Source organism: Cornus florida, unplaced genomic scaffold, assembly GCF_030987335.1.
Source record: "Cornus florida cultivar Cherokee Brave unplaced genomic scaffold, ASM3098733v1 CherokeeBrave_3.0.0_Hap2_Chr06, whole genome shotgun sequence".
Lineage (NCBI taxonomy): Eukaryota > Viridiplantae > Streptophyta > Magnoliopsida > Cornales > Cornaceae > Cornus > Cornus florida.
This window is the reverse complement of record NW_026775576.1, coordinates 78232651-78253929: the sequence shown is the minus strand read 5'-3', so window position 1 is coordinate 78253929 and position 21279 is coordinate 78232651. Positions and strand designations below refer to the sequence as shown.

At 36.1% G+C, this 21279-nt stretch overlaps 1 pseudogene; it reads right to left on the bottom strand.

The window, feature by feature from the left end:
• Positions 1-823: 823 nt before the first annotated feature.
• LOC132314390 (pirin-like protein) lies at positions 824-5127 on the bottom strand (annotated as a pseudogene).
• Between the last annotated feature and the right edge of the window lie 16152 nt (positions 5128-21279).

Genomic DNA, 21279 nt, shown 5'->3' with positions numbered 1-21279 from the left:
CTACAGTTGGTCAACTGGTACATAGACAATGCTGTTGTAGCCCATAAGTTCTAAAACACTCACACAAGAACTTTTATCCCTTAAATATGTTTTACGTGGTAAACATAGGTCCTACTTGAAACATACCTAAAGGTAGACAAGTTTTCACTTAATATTTTAAGTAGACTCTTTGGCTCAAATGTCAATTTTTTTTTTTGGTTACATACATAATGCTCTAAATGACCAAGAGTTACGAACTACAAGTCCAAGACAACATGGAGAACATGAGGTTTTGGCATTCTCAAGGGTGCAATTTTTTTTTTCAGTTAGCCCAGGATGTTCGTGAAGGCCCAAACCCTTAGAACCCCTCAACAACCCAACTAATCCCCGAGAATCCAGAAGGGTGTCTCCTTACCCAGGCGAATAAGTCACTGCAGGGGTAGCGGAAGCTAGCCACAAAGAACACCCTGCGGGACTCAAACCCCAAACCTTGACTTTGCTAAACTCCAAAGTCCAGCGAACAAACCGATAGGCCATCTCCGAAGTGGATGATGCAACATTTTGTTATTCTGTGTATCCCTAATATATAATGTGTGCACGCACATGTGCTTAGAGAGAGCTAGACATTTTAAGATTATAAAACCTATTTTCAATTAAAAAGTTGACAATTGATGTTTGGTCCTGCTCTCATGGAAAATTGAACACATTCACATGTATAATTAATCTTAATCATTCCTTAAGTGAGAGGTACATTCTGATACACAATAACAAGTACTCCTATTTCCAACTCAATTTGAAATCAAACAACTAACATGAAAAAAAGAGGAGGAAAAACTAACATATACTAATAATCAAGGCCAATTATGGCTTCAGAACTCCAATGCTTGGCTTTCTCAAATCCATTAATGCTATTCTCAAAATCTTCAATTGTTTCGTCAATCTCTTCTTGAGTGTTCATCATAAGAGGCCCAAATTGCACCACAGGTTCCCCCAATGGTTCACCTCCAACCAGAATAAACCTGAAGGGTTTGGAGGACTTGTTCCATGCCTCGAGGCCATCTCCAGTGCCTAGAAGAAGAAGGTGGTGTACTGTTTCAGGCCAAGATCTTGAGCTTCCGAAGACAACATCGCCTTCTAAAACGTACACAAACAAGTTCCACAATGTCGGTATTGGCTGCTGAATTTGAACTTCTGGTTTTAGAGTGAAGTCCAAGTACATGGTAGGGATCCTTGTGTATATAGGTGACTTTGTTCCCAAGGCCTCACTGGCTATAACTCTGACCTTCACCCCATCTTTCGCAACCTTTGCTATGTCCTTGCTCATCATTTCTTGATACCTTGGCTCAATCCTATTATTAAGCAAAATAAGTAGTGATTATAATTGATATTTGATTGTCTCTGCAAAGATTAAGTACATAAAAGTTCAATCCCCTCAATATAAATTATAGAATATATTGTGAAAATGTGAAACTATGGTTTATTAGATTGTAAAATCAGTTTTTGATACTGAGATTATAAACTTGGCTCAATCCTACATCATTAAGCAAAACTAGTAATTAAAAATAAAGTTTGAATGCCTCTGCAAAGATACTACTACCTTGTGGAAGTGTGAAACTATGGTTTTTAGATTTTTGAAAAAAATAAAAAAATAAAAAATAATAGTATTTTAAGGAAACTACAAAAAATTGTTATCTAAAATTAGGCATTTTTAACTCGGTTTCTGAAAACAATTTTTAGGAAATTGTCAACAAAATAATTTACAATTTTAGAAAACTGAATCAAGTAGGCCTAATGATGTCTTTTTTAAATGTGTGATCCAAACAACTGAAGGCACAAAAATAATAACATTTTGGTTTTGGAGGATAGGTTGATCCACAACTGCAAGCCTTTTTATATTCCCTGGGCTGCAGGCATCTCCGAGTGAACGATCCCTTTTCCCGCGGTCATCCACTGTAAGTCAGCAGCTCCATGGTCCCCTTGTGCAAGTTCTTCTTCTACTCTTTCCCTTAGATTCGTGTTCTATACATGTCAAGGTTAATTCCAAGAGTAATTAGACAGTAAATTGATCATGTATGCATGCTTAATGTAATACCCCTAATTTTAAAAGGGACAGTCCTGGAATTTAATAAATTGTTTAAATAGTATTTTTATTTAATTAATTGTTTAAATTGTATTTTATGTAATCAATTGGTTAAATTGCATTTGTTTATTTCTTTGGTGTGGTTTAATTGTTTTAAATTGTTTTAGGGCATTTAATTATATATTTCCGTTAATTTAATTATTTTATTTTATTTATCTGAATTTAGGGTTTTATGTTTCTAGTTTAGCCGACACTGTTTTAAACCTAGAATATTCAATGGGCCAAGTTATTTATGGATTAGGGTTAATGTTTAAGTCTATAAATACAATCGCATGTGGGTTTAGGGTTTTAGAAAATTCAATAAAACCTATTTACGTAACAGAGTTCTACAAAGAATAGTGAGATACAGAGAGAGAAAAGAGAGGAGGTTTAGACCAAGGTTAGACCAAGAAGGAGGAAGGAGAGGTGTGTTTGGGGTTGAACCAAGGCATTGGAGGAGCAGACTTGCAGTATAGGACACGAACATAGCTTACAGAGACGGTGAATTAGAATTTCAAATCTGAAATTCAAAGGCAAGTTCTGTTCTTCTCTCTCTCGTTAATTCGTGTTCTGTGCATGACTAGTTGGACTCCAGGGATTTAATAAATGCTAAAATGTTTGTAAATAAACATAATAACATGTTTTGTGCATATAGGAATTTATGTTTAATCTCGTGAATTAATTATTTTGCATGATCTTACTATTCTGTTTTTGTTTCCTTCTATGGGTTACGATTAAGCTTTGATGGTTGAGATTAGGGATGCGACTTGATGCCTTGTAACTAATCTAGGACTGATTTTGAACTCTAGAACAAATTCTTAGAACATGATTTAGTTGCACTAAATTAAACTGAAATAGATTTCTGTTGGAACTTGCTTAAAATTGGACAACAGAGGTTTTGTAATCGTAGCTTTAAAGCTTGTGTTCCATGCATGTTTTAGTTGAATATCAGTGGTTTAATATGTGCTTAGGACTGAGTTTGAACTTAGAACAAAGTTTTAGAAACACCTCAGAGGCTCTGTAATCACCGGAGCTGGAGAAGATGAAGCTAGAACGGGCAAAAGGCTACTGAAGGGGATTGAACAGGCTCTAAAAAGCCTTAGAGCCGGCTCAAAGGAAAAGGAGCCGGCTCTATCTTTGTTTGGAGCCGGCTCAATGCTAATGGAGCCTGCTCCAAGTGGAAAATTGAGCAGGCTCAATGTTTAATTTGAGCCTGCTCTCTTTTATTGCGCACATATTTGGTTTTAAGGGGTTGTTTGGCTGTGCAGTGTTTTCTGAAGCCGTTTAAAAGCTACTGTGAGATGTAATTAAATGTTAGGGACTTAAATAAATGTTTAAAACATTTAATACCATAATGGTTTAAGGGTAGGAGCAATGAACAGATTAAATAATGGCTATACGTTGCACTGTTTTTGCTAGGTTTATATAACTGGAACTTGGTAAAGTTTTTATATATAATTCAATTATATATAACCCTATATTGTTACTGTGTTATAAGTATGGTAAATTAATTATATTTATCTATACTTAGTTGGATTTAAATTGACATTTAATTTGTTTATTTTGTATCAATTTATTGGCTGTTTTGGAGGATTCAAATGCTATGTCTTATTCTAGCTATTTAAATGATTGGAGCATGATATTTAGGTTCTGTAGTGAATACCTAATATTGATATATGTATGAATTTATACCAATGCATATACTGGAGGATGGTTGTTGATTATATAGTGTTGTTTTAATAACTATACTATATGGAGAATTTGTATGTACCGGTATGGGACAGTGACATACTAGGTATGGATTAGTCAAACACTAAATCCTACCTAATTTGGATTAAGGTATGGATTAACCCTATGAATTAAGTCCATCACCTACTTGTGTCATATCAATCAAATAATTGAATGACTTAATATGGTCAGGATGGATTTGCTTTACATTTATCAAACCACTTTTCAGATGGTTGATATTTTGTAAAAGGAGGACACGGACTTTATATATTTATTATATGTGCCATGGTATGAGCTTGAGTCTCAGGACCATGGTTAGGGTGCGTATATTGCCTAGGATAGATAGCTGGACAGAGGTGTTGTTCCCTGGTAAGTCTAGATACACATGACCACAATATGTGCGATTTGCATGGTATCTCTATTCAGGCTGAGACAGACCTTTTTGGACTAGTGAGCATCCTATAGTGTGTACTTATACATATATGGACTATTCTAGATATTGTTGAGTCTTTCTAGTATGTATCTACGTATCGGATTCCTGTTTGGATTGTAGTAGATCAGGACTTGCATGTGGGCCTGACCCACCCTTATATTTTTCAGGTACTCGTCAGTTCCAGGGTTAGAGTTTGTTCGTGCAGAGCAGATACAGACTTTTATTCTAACGACAACGTAGGACTTCTTTCCAGATATTAGATTTGGATTTTATCTTCAGTTTTACTTCCATGCATTTTGGGATTTTATTAGGGGTCCACTAGAGATGGATTCCCAAGTTGTAAACTTATGGAGTTTGGATTGTCAAGATTTAAATATTTATATTTGAGGATTTATTTTAGTTTCTTTCCGCTCATTATATTATTTCTTTAATCACTTTGTATTCCGTGTTCATTTTAACATATTCATTGTTTGATATCCATCGGGTTTGGGCCTGGGCCTGATCAACCCGTGTCTCGGATCCGAGGGGTATCACACTTAAACAGATTAAAAACAATGAGTATGTTGATAAATTTTTAATTGCTTGATCTTGAGTGTTCTTGCATGAAATCTTGTTCTAATTCATGTTAAAGATGCATATGGACTTTATAAAATTAATTGGGATCGTTTGGGACCTAAAACAGATGTCTAGGAACCTTAACAGAGGCAATCGGAGTGTCTAAAGGCCGCCGGAGACGAAGAAGATGAGAAGTAGCAAGTTGGGAGGCAGCTCCCTCAGGCTGAGGGGCAGCCTCTTGGAGGGAGCCGGCTCCATGAAGATGTCGGAGTGATGTATGCAGGGCAAGAAAGGTTTTAACACCACTTGTCATAGGGGAATGCTCTGATGTAGAACCAGAAGGAAGAAGAGAAAAGAATAAAGATAGGAGAGAGAGAGAGAGAGCATATAAAGGGAGAAAACCACTAAATCAATATATTCATTAATCAACAACCATCAAAAAATCTCCAATTCAAAGAACCAGGCACTACATATATAGGCAATGAATAAAACACTAATCAAAAAATAAAAACCTAAAATAAGAAAATATTAACCCTAATTTTATATCCAAACATATATATATATATATATATATATATATATATAGGGTAATTTACACAGACCTCCCATATGGTTTGCCATAATTACAGGCGGCACCCTTTCTGTTCCGAAAATTACGCAGACCTCCCCTACTTTTGAAAATATCCTACACGAACCTCCTTTATATGTGACGGACAGTTAAATACACTAACGGACCTGTCAAAATTACTGAAATACCCTCAACTTTGAATGATAAATGACCTAAATACCCCAATGTGTGTGTGTGTGTATATATATATACATATATATATATTAATGAATTTCCAATTTCAGAGGCAACAAAGAACACAGTAGGTCCGATGAACCACAACCCAAGCATGGTTAGTCGATTTCAGTCCAGTAAGTGATTAGAAAAATGCTGTAGCAACAAAGAATTTCAGTTCGGTGAAGAGCTTCACAAGTTTCAGTTTTGGCGCGATCTAGTCTCGGCCCTCACGATACTCACACGTATTGCCAAACCACAGAACTTTAGTTGTTTTTCTGGCAACAGAAATCACATCGTCGCCGCCATCGTTGTCGCCGATCGTCACTGCTAGATCAATCCCCCGATGAAAATGATCTGTTGAACCAAACCCAACCCTATCACCACTTCGACTTCGCACTCGGCCATGTAGAATCAACCGTCACCAATCCTTAAATCAATACCCACATTAGAATTATACTGTTAGCGGTGTTGTGTAAGACTATCAATGCTCTAGAGGAGTCTGCACAAACGAAACCGACACCGAATATACATTTCCAAACGAGGCCCCAAAAAGCAACCTCACCACTGAGTTGACTCTGGACAACAACTCGTCTCCTCCGTCAACCACTTCCTTAATACTCTTCGACAAGCCCAATGAAACCAGCAACAACACATCTAAGCGGTTCGAAGACGGTGACCTGGTGGCGTCCTAGAGTCGCAACTCGGTGCTGCTCTAACTCATTGCGTGTGGTGGGTCAATGAGAGGGACGAGCGTGCCGGTTATGAAACAACAGCCGCCGTGCACGGTGGCCGCGAGGAAGAGTACTAGTCTTTAGTTATTTTTCCGGCAACAAAAATTACATCATCGCCACCATCGTTGTCACCGATTGTCACTGCTAGATCAATCCCCCGATGAAGACGATCTGCTAAACCAAGCCCAACCCTCTCACCACTTCGACTTTGCGCTCGACCATGTAGAATCAACCGCCACCGCCGCCCTCGGTCGCGATCTTGATCTCTCAATCCTCAAATCAATACCCACATTAGAATTATACTGTTAGGAGTAGAACTGGCTTTAGGTTTGCCATCATGCCAATGCTATAATATATATTATTTAACATGATGCCAATACTATTATATAGATTTTGTCCTTGAGTATGATGAACGCGTTACTTGTGCAGATCATTTCCGGGTATATATATATATATATACCTTTTAAATATAATATTTATTTAATTATATAGACAAGGGTATTTTAGGAATTTTAATAAAAATAGTAGTTGACGTCATCAATTTTCGTCGTTGACTGGCGTTGACCATAACGGAAGGGAGGTCTGTGTAGGATATTTTCAAAAGTAGGGGAGGTCCGCGTAATTTCCAGAACAGGAAGGGTGCCGCCTGTAATTATGGCAAACCATAGGGGAGGTCTGTGTAAATTACCCTATATATATATATATATATATATATATATATATAATTTTATCAAATCCCAAGTTTTATCTATTTTTGCTCCTTCAAAAATAGAAGCCGATCACGTACACCTCGTGCATTTGAGTCACATCTTGTTCTTTTTACAAAGTGCCTCCAAAAACCACTAATAGTTGATAACTGGATTTGTATTAACTAAGAGGCAGAAACTCAAAAGTCACATCACGTATAATCTTTACCAACTTTGATTTGGTTAGAAGAGTAATTAGCTTTTAAATATTGCAAATGGTTACACACATACCATGACTCAATAAGAAAATTACAATAACTGATGTTGCATCAACCAAGAGACACATCGTCATCATCACCACCATCATCATCCTAACCTTTTTCCCAAATAAATGGGATCGGGCCACATGAATTCTCTTTCTCCACTTTATTATTCCATATTAGATTTGGTTGTCCTACCTTCTCTCACTGGTTATGCAAACTACCCTACCCCTTCTAACAAGAAGGAGACACTCATGTATAATTTCATACCCAATCGACCTGGTTGAAGGAAAAATTTGTTACCATTTTGAGTCAAGACATAACAATAAATAAAAAATAAAATAAAAAAAAGGGTCAGCGGTAAACAAAGAATGCTATGGTGAAATGAGAAAACTGTGAGTCGTATGTAGCGGAATGTATATAGAAAAGTTTTTGTTTGGTTTTAAAAATAGATCTGTGTCCTTAACTACTTTACTTATTTTATGTTTAGTAATTAAACAGTTAATCACATGCAGACAGAATAAAGCAAAGTATAAAGTTAGAGATGACACCAGGATTTTAGCGAGGAAACCCCAGTTGATAAAATACGTCAACTGTGGGAAAAACCTTGTAGACTTGTGCAGTCCAAAGTAAACCAATCCACTATGCTTGGAACAAAGTATACTGAACTTTGACTTTGGCTCACACCCTATCGTTCTACACCACACCAACCGCTGACGATCTTCTGGCTTTGCGACTCCCCATCCAATAGCAACTTGATCTCAGGCTTACACTTGATATTTGTAGAAGAGTAGCAGGTAGATCAAATAGCACTCCACGAATGCTCCAATCCTTCCAAAGTGTGACTGCGTTTACTTCTATTCTTCGATCATCTGAATGATGTAGAAGAAGATCTGCTTCGTCTGATCGATGTTGATACAACTGTATGATCACGATCAGGATACGAACACCACAACTCTAACCTATCTAGGAGAATATGTGTATGTGTTCTAGAAAGATATCAGAAAAATCAACTCTGATTTTCTGCACAAATAATCTTCCTAAGGCTTTGAATAATATCTGAATTAGAATGTAAAAGACGTGTCTAAACCAATGTATATGACATGGTTTATATAGATTCTAGAATGACCAAATCCCTCTGAAAATAAGGTAAATTTCGTGCATAGGATTTGGTACAATTCTAGACCAACTGGGAAATAAATCAAAATAAGGAAACTGCAGTTGTTGCATATAGGACATCTTGAACCAGTTCAAGGAAAGCTGAACCGGTTCAAGTTTAGCAGTGTGTCAAACTTGAACATCTTGAACCGGTTCAAAATTGGCAGACTTGTGGATTTCGAATTCCTTCAGCCTTGGTTCATTCTACGAAAATTGTAGTTTAACATGGAAAGTGTAGAATGTCCAACCTCGTTCATATTCCTTCCTAATGTAGTGTCCTTACCCTTTTAATCACAAACTCTTCAAGTATGGTAAGTCTGAACTCTTTCCCAGTTGTGTAATTCCTATTGACCTCAATGACTTGTAAGACAAGTAATATTAATTACAACACAACTTGGACTTGTTATGTCTATGATAATTGCCAATAAATAAATAATATCTCACAATCTCCCCCTTTGGCAATTTCGTGACAAAACCCTAAAAACAATATTTGCAATCTACCCAAAATAGAAAAGTAAATTACATGATTTGCTTAAAGGTAATAGGAACATTGTTCGTGTTGGATTCAAAACGTGACCTGTTTCCTGCACACTATCAAGCAACAACTACCAGTGAAGTTTAATAAATAAGAATTTAAAAACTCCCCCTGAAGTAAATATCCAATTAGCATTGTTTTCCCATTTGTTTTTATCTTCATTTTTTTTATCTCCCCCTTTTTGTAACAAATTGACAAAGGAGAAAAAAAAACCAAAACAGTAAATTCCAATTCAAAGAAGTCAAGGAAAGCACAATCCGGATAAGCATAATAAAGGCTATGAAAGCATATTCCAGGAAAATTCAAAAACAAAGACAAGTTGTGCAATAATTAAAACAAAACATGATGTTATGATGCATGATGAAAAATCAATAAAAGCAGCACCATGTCCCCTTAACCATTCAGAGATAAGAAAACATCATCTCTAGTCTTCACCACTTTCTTCTTCATCCTCATCATCCTCATCCTCATCTGTATATTCAGCCCCCTCTTCATCATCGCCCTCATCTTCAGCTTGCTGAGACGGATCTGGAGGCACAGGCCTGTAGACATCCTCATCCGGCACCCCAGATGGCTGTCCTCTCAGCTGAGTAACCTATAATTTGAGATCTCAGATCTCAACCATCATCTTCTCAAATAATGAATTCTGATGCTGAAGTAGATGAGAATACATGAGGTTGGCATCGGATTTCATGAAAGTCCCTCTTGAAGAAAATAGCTGAGTAAATTCTGAACCTTGTGACGACCCTTCCTCAACAGATCTCCTCACCCTTCTAGCATTCTCACGAGCAGTTTTTGACTTGTGCAAAGCACGAGGGTCTAACTTAGTCATGATAGGCTTCTGATTAGCCCTCGGAGGAATTGGCACATTCTTTGCTTTCAGAATTTCTATGATAATCATTGGGAAGGGAGAAAAGTACTTGCGCGTGTTTTTCTTGTAATGAGCTATCATAAGCTGCACAATAGACTCTCCAAGCATAATATACTCATTATTAGCAAGAAAATAAAGCACTTGTGCGCGCTCAAGGGAGAGTTCATCCTTCTTCCCAAAGTAGCCCAGATTTGCCATAGCAAACAAATTGAAGAAAGCAGCTTCATCTGTCAGAAATCGAGCTAGAATACTATCTCGGTTCAGTGAGAAGTTCGGCACACATATCTTTGGAACAATCCAGGAAAAATCAACACCCGAGACTGTCAAAGGGAAAGTATGTCCACTCAAAAGACGACTGTCCTGAAGACCAAGGATAGTCTCAATATCCTCCTTCTCAATAGTATGATCAACTCCAAACAGAGATACAACAAAGTAGGTGTCATGAACTTCACGGATATTAGCATAGAAATAGCTAATCATATCCGGACAATAAACACCTTTGTTGAGTCTAGTGAAATAAAGCCAATGATGAGCTTTGATGTAGTTCACTAGATCTTGTCCTGCAGTGTCTTGTAGCTTCTGTAGATTAACATTTCTCTCTGTTTTGATTGGCCCATCCTTGTAAACAGAGTTATACACTCTCCAAGCCTCTTCATTATAGAAATGTGATGCTATAAATTCAATCCTTCTAGTGCTAGAAACTGAAAGATAACGAATAGGAGCCATGCTTGGAGCTTGAGAACCACTTTGGGGTTCTTGGATGGAGATGCGAGTACGAGACCTTTTTGGTGGTCTTGGATTTGCAATTCCGTTTCCCTTTGCGTCCTGTGATACCCCTCGGATCTGAGACACGGGTTGATCAGGCCCAGGCCCGAGCCCAAGGGAATATCAAAGTATTAATATTTTATAATGAACACGGAATACAAAATGAATTAAGAAATGAAATTAAAGCTGAAAGGAACTAAAAATAGAATCCGCAAAATATTATAATTATTAAAATCCATCAAACCCAAACTCCAAAACTCCATCAGTTTACAACTCGGGAATCTATCTCTAGTGGACTCCTATTAAACATCCAAATGGAAGATAAAATCACTGTAATAAACATCCAGAAATAAAACTATGGAGAGAGCCCTACATCGTCGGAAGAGTGAATAGAGACCTCTGCTCAGCACGAATACGTCTAAGCCTGGAACTGTCGTGTACCTGAAAAATAGAAGTGGGTCAGGCCCACGTGCAAGTTCTATACTACTACAATCCAAACAGAGGCCCAATACGCATGTACATCCTAAACAATTCAACAATAGCTAATAGTCCGTAAATATATATATAGTCACACTAAAGGACTCTCACTGGACTACAGGCCGGTCTCAACCTGAATAGAGGTAACATGCTAAAACGCACACGAAGTGGGCATATGTACCTATACCTAAACAGGATACACCTCTAACTATCGTATCCAGCTATGCATCCCAATGCATATACGCTTCCTAACCGTCGATCCTGAGACTCAAGCTCATATCGAGGTACCATAACAATATATTTAAAGTCCATCCAGAATCCTAGTAGTGCCGCTCAACTAGTCGTTGCCATGACACTACAATCAGTAGGACTTAACTTTTAGTTAAGCCAATTCTTAATCCAGAGTAGGTAGATTTTGGTGTTTTGAATCCAAACCGTCCCTAGTATGCCACCGTCCCATACCGGTGCATACTCCAACCATCCAGCAGTTGATAAACTTACACTTAAGGTAAATATCAACTAAATCCATGTTTCCAACAATTGATACTGACAGTGATAATGAAGGCATCAAAACAAAATTACAGTATTTTCATAAATACACTTAATGTATAGTGTTTCATAAAATCCTGTATAGTACTAAGTTTAAATCTTAATAGCATACAACATCCAACAATTGATATTACAGTCAATTAAGATAACTATCAACTAGATCCATTATTCCAGAAATTGACACCAGCAGTGACAAGGTAAGTATCAACAACAAAACCACAGTATATATAAACATGCTTAGTTTCGGTAAAACCGGTATACTATTACGTGTAAATCTTAATAGCTTTCAACAGCCAACCGTTGATAGTACAGGTATTAAAGTAAATATCAACTAAGTTCATATTCAACAATTTATGCAAACTGTAATCATGAAAACATCAAAACAGAGTTACAGTGGGTATATAGACATGTTTATCCTATAGTGCTCCCGGAATCCAGTAATGTTAAGTTTGATTTAAAACCTAGATCACTCGATACCAACTCATCCAAAATAACTATAATTCAAGTACATGATCATAATATGAAGTGAAACATGTTTTAATTATATTATCCGTCTCAGAAAATATTACCAACAGAATTTTTAAACTCTAAACAGTGTGTTCATTGATTTAACTATTTGCTGTCCGAGCTACCCAAGTAATTAACTTATTAACACCTCTTGGGACTTAAGTAGCTGTCTTTAAGCATCATCCACACACTCCACATACATCCCCAAACCCAACTGAAACCACAGAAAACCAACCCCTGTAATCAAAACTGGCTGGAAACCCAAAAAAAATGAAAAAATGCATAAAGGAGACGTCTCCCAAAAGTGGAGCCGCCTCCTTTAGAACCTGGAGCCGGCTCCCCCACTTAGGAGCCGCCTCTACTCAAGAGGAGCCGGCTCTCTCCAAGGGAGAGCCGGCTCTCCCCTCTCTAGCCTCGCCTCTTCATTTTCCCTCTTCTTCAGAACCCTTCTGCAACTCCTCGCCCTATGCTATGGTTTCCAGAAATTATAATTCAACCCCAGTAGTTTTCCCCAGTCCATGTTTAAGTCTTTATTGCATTCCATACATAGGTTAAACAGAGATATATGCGAGCAACTATCACGTTTTAACAGAATTTTAAGCATACAACACATACTGATAAGTTTCAGTTTAAGCACGAACAGAGCATGTGTTTAGTTGATTTAGTTAGTCCTAGAACTGTTTAAGAATGTAAAGAACACGAAACCTAAGGGAGAGAGTAAGGATAGAACTTGTCTTACGCCGACGTTCGCCTCAATTTGCCGTCGAATCCTTCGTTTGCTCTCTGTTTCCTGCCGTCTCTAAAACTGCTCACAAACTTACTATGTCGTAGTATTATGCTAAAACCCTAGACAAACCCCTTAGATGAGTATTTATAAACCACTATAACCCTAGGCTCAATTAAACTCTAATACAAGTCACTCGGCCCATTGAACAACCTAGGTTTAAAACATTGACGGCTATATAAACTATAACCCTAATGTAAATACTATCTGTGTGCAACCTTCTATACTGACACGTTAAGATAGAATAAATAAGGAAATTGAATTAAATAACTTTAAGTAAAACAATTAAATAATTAACTTAAGCAATTAATTCAAATAAAGCAAATAATTCCAATAAAGCAAATAATCACAATTAAGTCAAATAATTCAAGCAACTAAACAATTAACCATTAAAAAATTTAACTAAATAATTAATGAAATTCCAGGACTATCCTTTTGTAAAATTAGGGGTATTACACTTCCTTAGTCAATTTAGGAGCCATGGTCTTTAGGAATTTTCTTACTTTGAAGCTTGTAACTCTTTCAAAAAATTTAGCAAACACTTGGTGTGCAACCCCAAAAGTGTTGATAGAATGGCTTGATTTCTTCTTCAATATTCCAAAAAATCAATCAATAATTGCAAGATTATATTCCCCTAGCCTAACGAAGCTTCAATTTCTTCAATCAATGCAAAAACTGAATCAATCCTTTAAGATTTAAAACCCAAATTCCATAACTTCCATTCAAACCCATTTTGCAAATTTCAACCCTCACAATCTTCAATTCTTGTTTTCAATCTCATATAGACTATGTAATGATCAATTGTATATCATGGATGAATGATAAGTAATTGATATGATTCATGTGAATATATATATATGTGTGTGTGAGTGATATATGGATTTGGAGAGAATGAGAGCAAAAGAGATGGAGGATGGTATGCAAAAATGAGGCCTGAGGCTTGTTTTAAAAACCACAATCCGTGCTCTTGAACCGGTTCAGCCTTCTTGTACCTGTTCAAGAAGGCAGTGCATTTTAGTGCACACGACTTGAACCGGTTCCACAACCTTGAACCGGTTCAAGATGGTCAGTCACATGTTTATTGCCAAATGACATACTTGAACCGGTAGGGGATTTTGGGGACCGGTAGGAACATGACAGTATGTCATTCTAACTTGAAATTTTGTCAGAAATTTTCATTGGACTTTTTGAATACACTTAATGATCAAATCAAAACAAAAAAAAAAAAAAAAAAAAAACTATAAGCTAAAAACAAAAATCTTTTTGAATTTTTTTTCAGTTTTTTTCTTTTCTTTATTTTTTTCATTTTAAAAATAAAATAAAACAAACCAAATCATTGAGTAATTTAACCAAAAAATTTCAAGTTCATACCTGATCCAATTTCCCAGAGAATTATAGAGCTATCTATGAACAAAATCTTGACACCACAGATTAGTCAGTCAATTTCACTTCTCAGGAAGTAATCACAACATGAATTTTCACTTGCAAATATTAATGAAACAATTAGAAATTAATCTAGCAAATTTAAGTGTGTGTGTGCAATCCATCTCCTCAATTTCCAATCAATTATCAATAAAACATTGCCTAAACTATATTAATCGAAAAGTATCAAGATAAAATTGTCTTTGAGCAATTTTTCTAAGTTTGGTGGCTTTTACTCTAAAGAGCAGACAGCAATTCCCCAATTCAACTTATCTCCACCTTTCTTTTTACTCATTTAACTCATCTTCAAAGTCTAATAGGAGCTTTTGAACACATCTCAATAGGTAACCTTTTTCCTAAACAGAGAATTCAGCATTTTTTCCTTTTTCTTTTTCAAGCTGATTTTTTTCATTTTGTTTTTAAAGCTTCTATTTTTTTTTTTAAACAATAACCTTTATAACTTTTGTGATCAATACACCCTAGTCAACAAATTAAAGATTTTCAATCAAATTTTTCAGATTTGGACTAGTGCACAAAGGTTATGAACTTAAGAGATTAAAATCTAAACATCCCTTAATCAATGCAAATGAACTTTCATTGTATAGATCACAAGCCAAGTATTTTTAATCAAAAATCATGTGTCCAAATTTGCATTCAAGATAAATCATTAATTCAATGAAAGAATTTTCATAGATATTTCATGAAGACTATGATCAGAAACTCAATTCTAAACTAAACCCTAGCTAGTGATCCAATGGCAAAAAAATTTTTTTTTATAAAAAACAGGCCATGATCACTGAAATTCATAGGACTTAGTTTGAAGGTGAAATACTTTTGGAAACTTGTTCCAAGGACTCAACAGGCACATACTTGATCAAATCAGATTTTTTGATCCAAACAGTTCTCACTCTCAACTCTTGAAATTCTTTAACATCCTTTACCTCTTTCTTAGGCAAATTATTAGCTTTAGAAAACTTAGGTGACACATTCTTTTTCTTCCTAGAACGCCTCTTTTTCTTAGCATAAGAATTCTGAGAATGAATTTTAGAAAAGTCTTTCTTTTTCCTATGAAGGCATGAGTTATACTTATGTCCATTTTTCCCACAAAACGTGCAATGCAACAATTTAGGCACATAAGACATAGCAAAATGTGATGCAACAGGCAAAAATGGTTTAGGCATAATAGCAGGTTCAACAAACATTGTTTTACTTTGATTACCAAGAGAACCTTTAACAAATCCTAACCCTGTTTTATCATTCACATCCTTACCCATGTTGATTATCTTATTCAAACTGTTTTGACTCATATTGAACCCTTTCAGTTTATCTCCTTCAGATTTCAACTCAATTTCCAGATAATTAGTTTTCAAAGCAAGACATTCCTTTAATGAGTTAGCAACACTTACCTCATCCTCAAGAATGATGATCTGTTTCTTAAGCTCAGTGATGACTGTCTCTCTTTCAACAGCCTTCTGTTGGCATTCAGCAGTCTGTTTCTCGAGACTTCATTCTCTCCTTTTGCTTGGATATGCTCATTTGCTAGCTTATTAATTGCCTGTTTGGTTTCAATGGTTTCTTTGACCATCTTCTTCAATCTTTCATCGTCCTTTTCAGCTTCTTCAATATGTTCATGAACTTCATTCTCTTCGTTATCTGAACTGTCAGAGTCAGATAAATGAACGACATGAGGACCCCTATCAAGAAAAGTGACATATGAAAGATCATTAGTATCATCCTGAGGAGAATCACTATCACTTAAAGTAGAATTTTCAACCTTAGAAACTTTCATTGCTTTTCTTTTATTCCTATCATTTTGTTCTTTCCTAGGACTAAGATAAACATTGACTACATGACCTTTGCCACCATAATTCCAGCAAGTAAATTCCATTTCTTTTAATTCTTCTACTTTCTTTTCATTAAATCTAAACTTTGACGTTTTGTCAAAATTTTGAGGATTATCCTTGTTGCTATTCCTTCTCCTCTGTTGCCTTTGCAAAATCTGACTAAATTGCCTTGACAAGAATGCAATATCATCATCAAAGTCATCATTCACAGAATTCTCAACCTATGTAGATTTTAAAGCAAGATTTTTCTCCTTCTGATTTAAATCAAAATTTTGCATCTCAAAAGTTTTTAGTGAACCTACCATCTCATCAACCCTACAAGTAGTCCAATCCCAATGTTCAGAGATGGTTTCAACCCTAATCTGAAATCTCTTAGGTAAAGACCTTAAGGTTTTCTCACAGATTTTTTTATCATTAACTTTTTTCCCTAAGTGACACAGTTCAGAAATTATTTCAAGAAGACTAGAATAAAAGTTAGAAAATGATTCATATTCTTTCATCACAATGTTGCCAAATTTATGAGAGAGCAACTGAATTTTGGACAACTTCACTTTTGAAGTTCCTTCATGAGTAACCTGCAAAATATCCCAAGCTTCTTTAGCAGTTTTACAATCAGAAATTCTAGCATATTCAGGTGGAACAACAAAATTAATAATTGAATATAAAGCTTTGCCATTAGCATCATTACGCTCAGTTTCAATAGCAGTAAAAGCAAAAGTATATTTTAACTCTTTAACTATTTTACCATCCACAGTTGTATCTACTATAGGAGGTGTATAACCAGATTCAACTATTGCCCAAGTTTTACCACCAGAATTTTGTAAATAGGCTCTCATATTTGATTTCCAAAAATTGTAATTATCTCCTTCAAATAAGGGACCACGTTGATTAGAACCGCCTTCTTTCAACGCATAAGACATGATTAAAATAATTTTTGAACACAAAACAAAACTTTCCAACAAGGATCAACTCAATATATAGAGGATGGCTCTGATACCAAATTGTGAGTCGTATGCAGCGGAATGTATATAGAAAAGTTTTTGTTTGCTTTTAAAAACAGATCTGTGTCCTTAACTACTTTACTTATTTTATGTTTAGCAATTAAATAGCTAATCACATGCAGACAAAATAAAGCAAAGTATAAAGTTAGAAATGACACCAGGATTTTAGCAAGGAAACCCCAGTTGATAAAATACGTCAACTGTGGGAAAAATCTCGTGGACTTGTGCAGTCCAAAGTAAACCAATCCACTATGCTTGGAACAAAGTATACTGAACTTTGACTCTGACTCACACCCTATCGTTCTACACCACACCAACCGCTGACGATCCTCTGGCTTTGCGACTCCCCGTCCAATAGTAACTTGATCTCAGGCTTACACTTGATATTTGTAGAAGAGTAGCAGGTAGATCAGACAACACTCCACGAATGCTCCAATCCTTCCAAAGTGTGACTGCATTTACTTCTATTCTTCGATCGTCTGAATGATGTAGAAGAAGATCTGCTTCGTCTGATCGATGTTGGTACAACTGTATGATCACAATCAGGATACGAACACCACAACTCTAACCTATCTAGGAGAATATGTGTATGTGTTCTAGAAAGATATCAGAAAAATTAACTCTGATTTTCTGCACAAATAATCTTCCTAAGGCTTTGAATAATATCTGAATTAGAATGTAAAAGCCGTGTCTAAACCAATGTATATGACATGGTTTATATAGATTCTAGAATGACCTAATCCCTCTGAAAATAAGGTAAATTTCGTGCATAGGATTTGGTACAATTCTAGACCAACTGGGAAATAAATCAAAATAAGGAAACTGCAGTTGTATTGCATATAGGACATCTTGAACCGGTTCAAGGAAAGCTGAACCGGTTCAAGTTTGGCAGTGTGTCAAACTTGAACATCTTGAACCGGTTCAAGGAAGCTGAACCAGTTCAAAGTTGGCAGACTTGTGGATTTCGAATTCTTTCAACCTTGGTTTATTTTACGGAAATTTTAATCTAACATGGAAAGTGTAGAATGTCCAACTTCGTTCATATTCCTTCTTAATGTAGTGTCCTTACCCTTTTCATCACAAATTCTTCAAGTATGGTAATTCTGAACTCCTTCCCGGTTGTGTAATTCCTGTTGACCTCGATGACTTGTAGGATAAGTAATATAAATTACAACGCAACTTGGACTTATTTTCTCTACGGTAATTGCCAATAAATAAATAATATCTCACAAAAACTAGAAAAGAATGGGCATATGTAAAAGCTTATAGGTACTACCGGCGGATTACCATTTTCGACAAAAGTCAACTCAGATGGTTTCGTCACGCACGACGATAATAGAAGTTTGAACTAATAATGAGCCATGTGAAAGCTAGAGGACCTTAAGGTCAATACAGAGAGGAAATAGCGTGGAAAGGATGCTCCATACAAAACAGAATAGGTTAGGGTAAACAATCTCACTTTCTGAAGCTTTTGGGGTAAACAACCTTTCACTTTCTGAAGTGTTTGAATTCAATTTGCACCCTCACTACTAATCTTTTACATTGGACCTAAATTGATCATTTACAGTCTACATGTCAAAGGAGACATGAACAGTTCATTTCTCCCAATGACATTGTAATTCATATATCGAACATTCATCCATTTAATTAGCTAACCATAAGCTGTCCACTTGAAGATAGAAAAAGAGAGAGAAGCAGGAAATTAAATAAATAAATAAACAATCAAGGTGGAAGCACTGCTAGATAATGGTAGTGAGATAGTCAGGAGAGAGAGAGAGAGAGGGAGAGCACCACCTTCTTTTTCCTCTACCAAAACTGCAGCTTCTCTCTTGATAAGTGCATAATTTGTACATAATTGATCTCCGAAATTATATTTGTTACGTAGTAGTATTTTCTTTTGGATTATTTTATTTAACAAAATGTGTTTTTGTATCTTTTTATTGTGTGGAAGTCAAGCGTCCAAGAGAATCCAAGGGTCAAGATTATTTGTAGAGAATTCTAGAAGATTTCTAGAAAAGTTTTCAGCAACTAAAGTCATTTGGGAATTTATATTGAAGCAACGCAACTTCCATATCCTATCTTGGAAAGAAACCTAGAAGAAAACTGTCTCAGTAAATTTGTAATAACTTTTGACTCCGGTATTGGAATTATGCAAACTCAGCAGCTGTGCAAAGAAGATTTAAAACCCTTCATTTTTGTATTTCACAAGTGTTACGTGAAAAGCACGTCTACAAGGTCAAAATTGGGCTGCAAGTCGACGTAAATATGGAAAGAAGACTTTGGCAGATTTCCGTTTCTACAATTTCAACGGGTCGTTGGGTCGAAAGCAAGTCACAATGAGACCCGAAACCAAATTCGGGCCACAACATCACAGTTTTATCCATATTAGTTTTTAAGCCTTTTGACTCCAATGCCCATCTCCACATTTCTGATTTTATTGCTAAGTTTTTCTCAAAAGTATCAAATAGCACTAAGTCATTAACAAACAATATGAACCATGGAGTGTCTCTTTCTAAATCTTTTTTATTTTTTATTTTTTATTTTTTATTTTTTATTTTTTATTTAGGACTAGTGATCAAATATGGGCCCACTACAGATCCTTGGTGCAATCCTATTTTTGTGAAGAACACACTAGTCTCGTCACATATAGTGTGAACTCTAGTCTTAATTTTTAAAAGTCTTACACATCACTTGAATAATTTTTATCATTTTTAATTACATGCATTGTTCTTTTCCTAGTACATACGTAAGGACATATATCTCTTCCACCAGTGCCCGCCGCCACACAACCAACACCTCCCACTGCCACCACCACCCACTGCATCTCTCTTTCTCCCCAATCTAATCTATTGTGGTTCCCTCCATTACACATCTTCTCTCTTCCACTTTCTTAGGTCTACTTTGAAAGCCCTAAACAATTTTTAGTGATTTTGTTTACTCACTCCAAATTCAAAGAGCTAGGGTTTCAAATGGACCACCAACTGCAGCCGCTATCATCTCTTCTCTCTTTTCTCCTTTTCCCTCTGCCAACTGCCACTAGCACTACCATTACCAGGCCTTATATATACCCTACAAAATAAATTAAAAAAATTATGTATCAATGTAACATCCTAAATTAATCGCTAATCAATTTTTTAAAAGGTATCTACTTTAAGAAAATGCAAAATTGTGAGTGCTGACATGCCAAATCTTCGCTCTCCAATTTCCACAATTGAATCCACTGTAAGAGATATCATCATCTTGGCACTACTGCCACAAGAAAAGGGGTACATTGGAGGGTTTAGTGAGTGATCATCAATGATGGTATCAGCTAACATTCTGAAAGTTGGTGGCGCTCTCCTCTCCTCCTGCTGCAGTTGCAATGGCGGCGCTGGTGGTGGTCCCAGCTAACATTCTGAAAGTTGGTGGCACTCTCATCTCATTCCCGCGTAAGAGGGGGCAATATTGTATGTTTTCTAACCATAGCCCAATGGATAAAATTTCAATTTATCAACATTAAATTTATATATTTAAATGATCATTAATTAATACATTCTTAGAGTCCATTAAATGATCATTAACTATTTAAATTAACTAATACATTCTTTGAATATATATAGACATAAATTTCACGGATCGAATCGGGTTCACGATCAAATCGGATTTTGACAGTCCAATCCGTGAGCTACAAATTCAATTTTTTTTAATTTGCCACTGATCCGTGGGTGTAGCAATCCGATCTGCTCGGATCGGATTCACGGATTATTTGTCTACCCCTGTGGTAAGGTGAGAAATAGTGGTAGCGGTGGAGAGAAATGTGTGTTTATAGATATGTGTGTGTGTATCATTTGGTTAACATGGCCATTTCATAAAGTTAATAGGTTCATTTATGTCATTTTGCTACAAAAAAAAAAAAGTCTTTTTGGAACTTAAAATTTACCCCTTTGACTGACTGGCTTTCCGCATAATTCTATACGTATCTAAGAGATTGAGTATCGAGTTCGGTTTACTCACTTCAAATTGAGTATCCACTTCCACTAGTTGACTGACAGGAAGGGTGGTTAGGGTGATTTTGGAAAACCTCAAACTCAACTAGACTCAAGCTACAGATT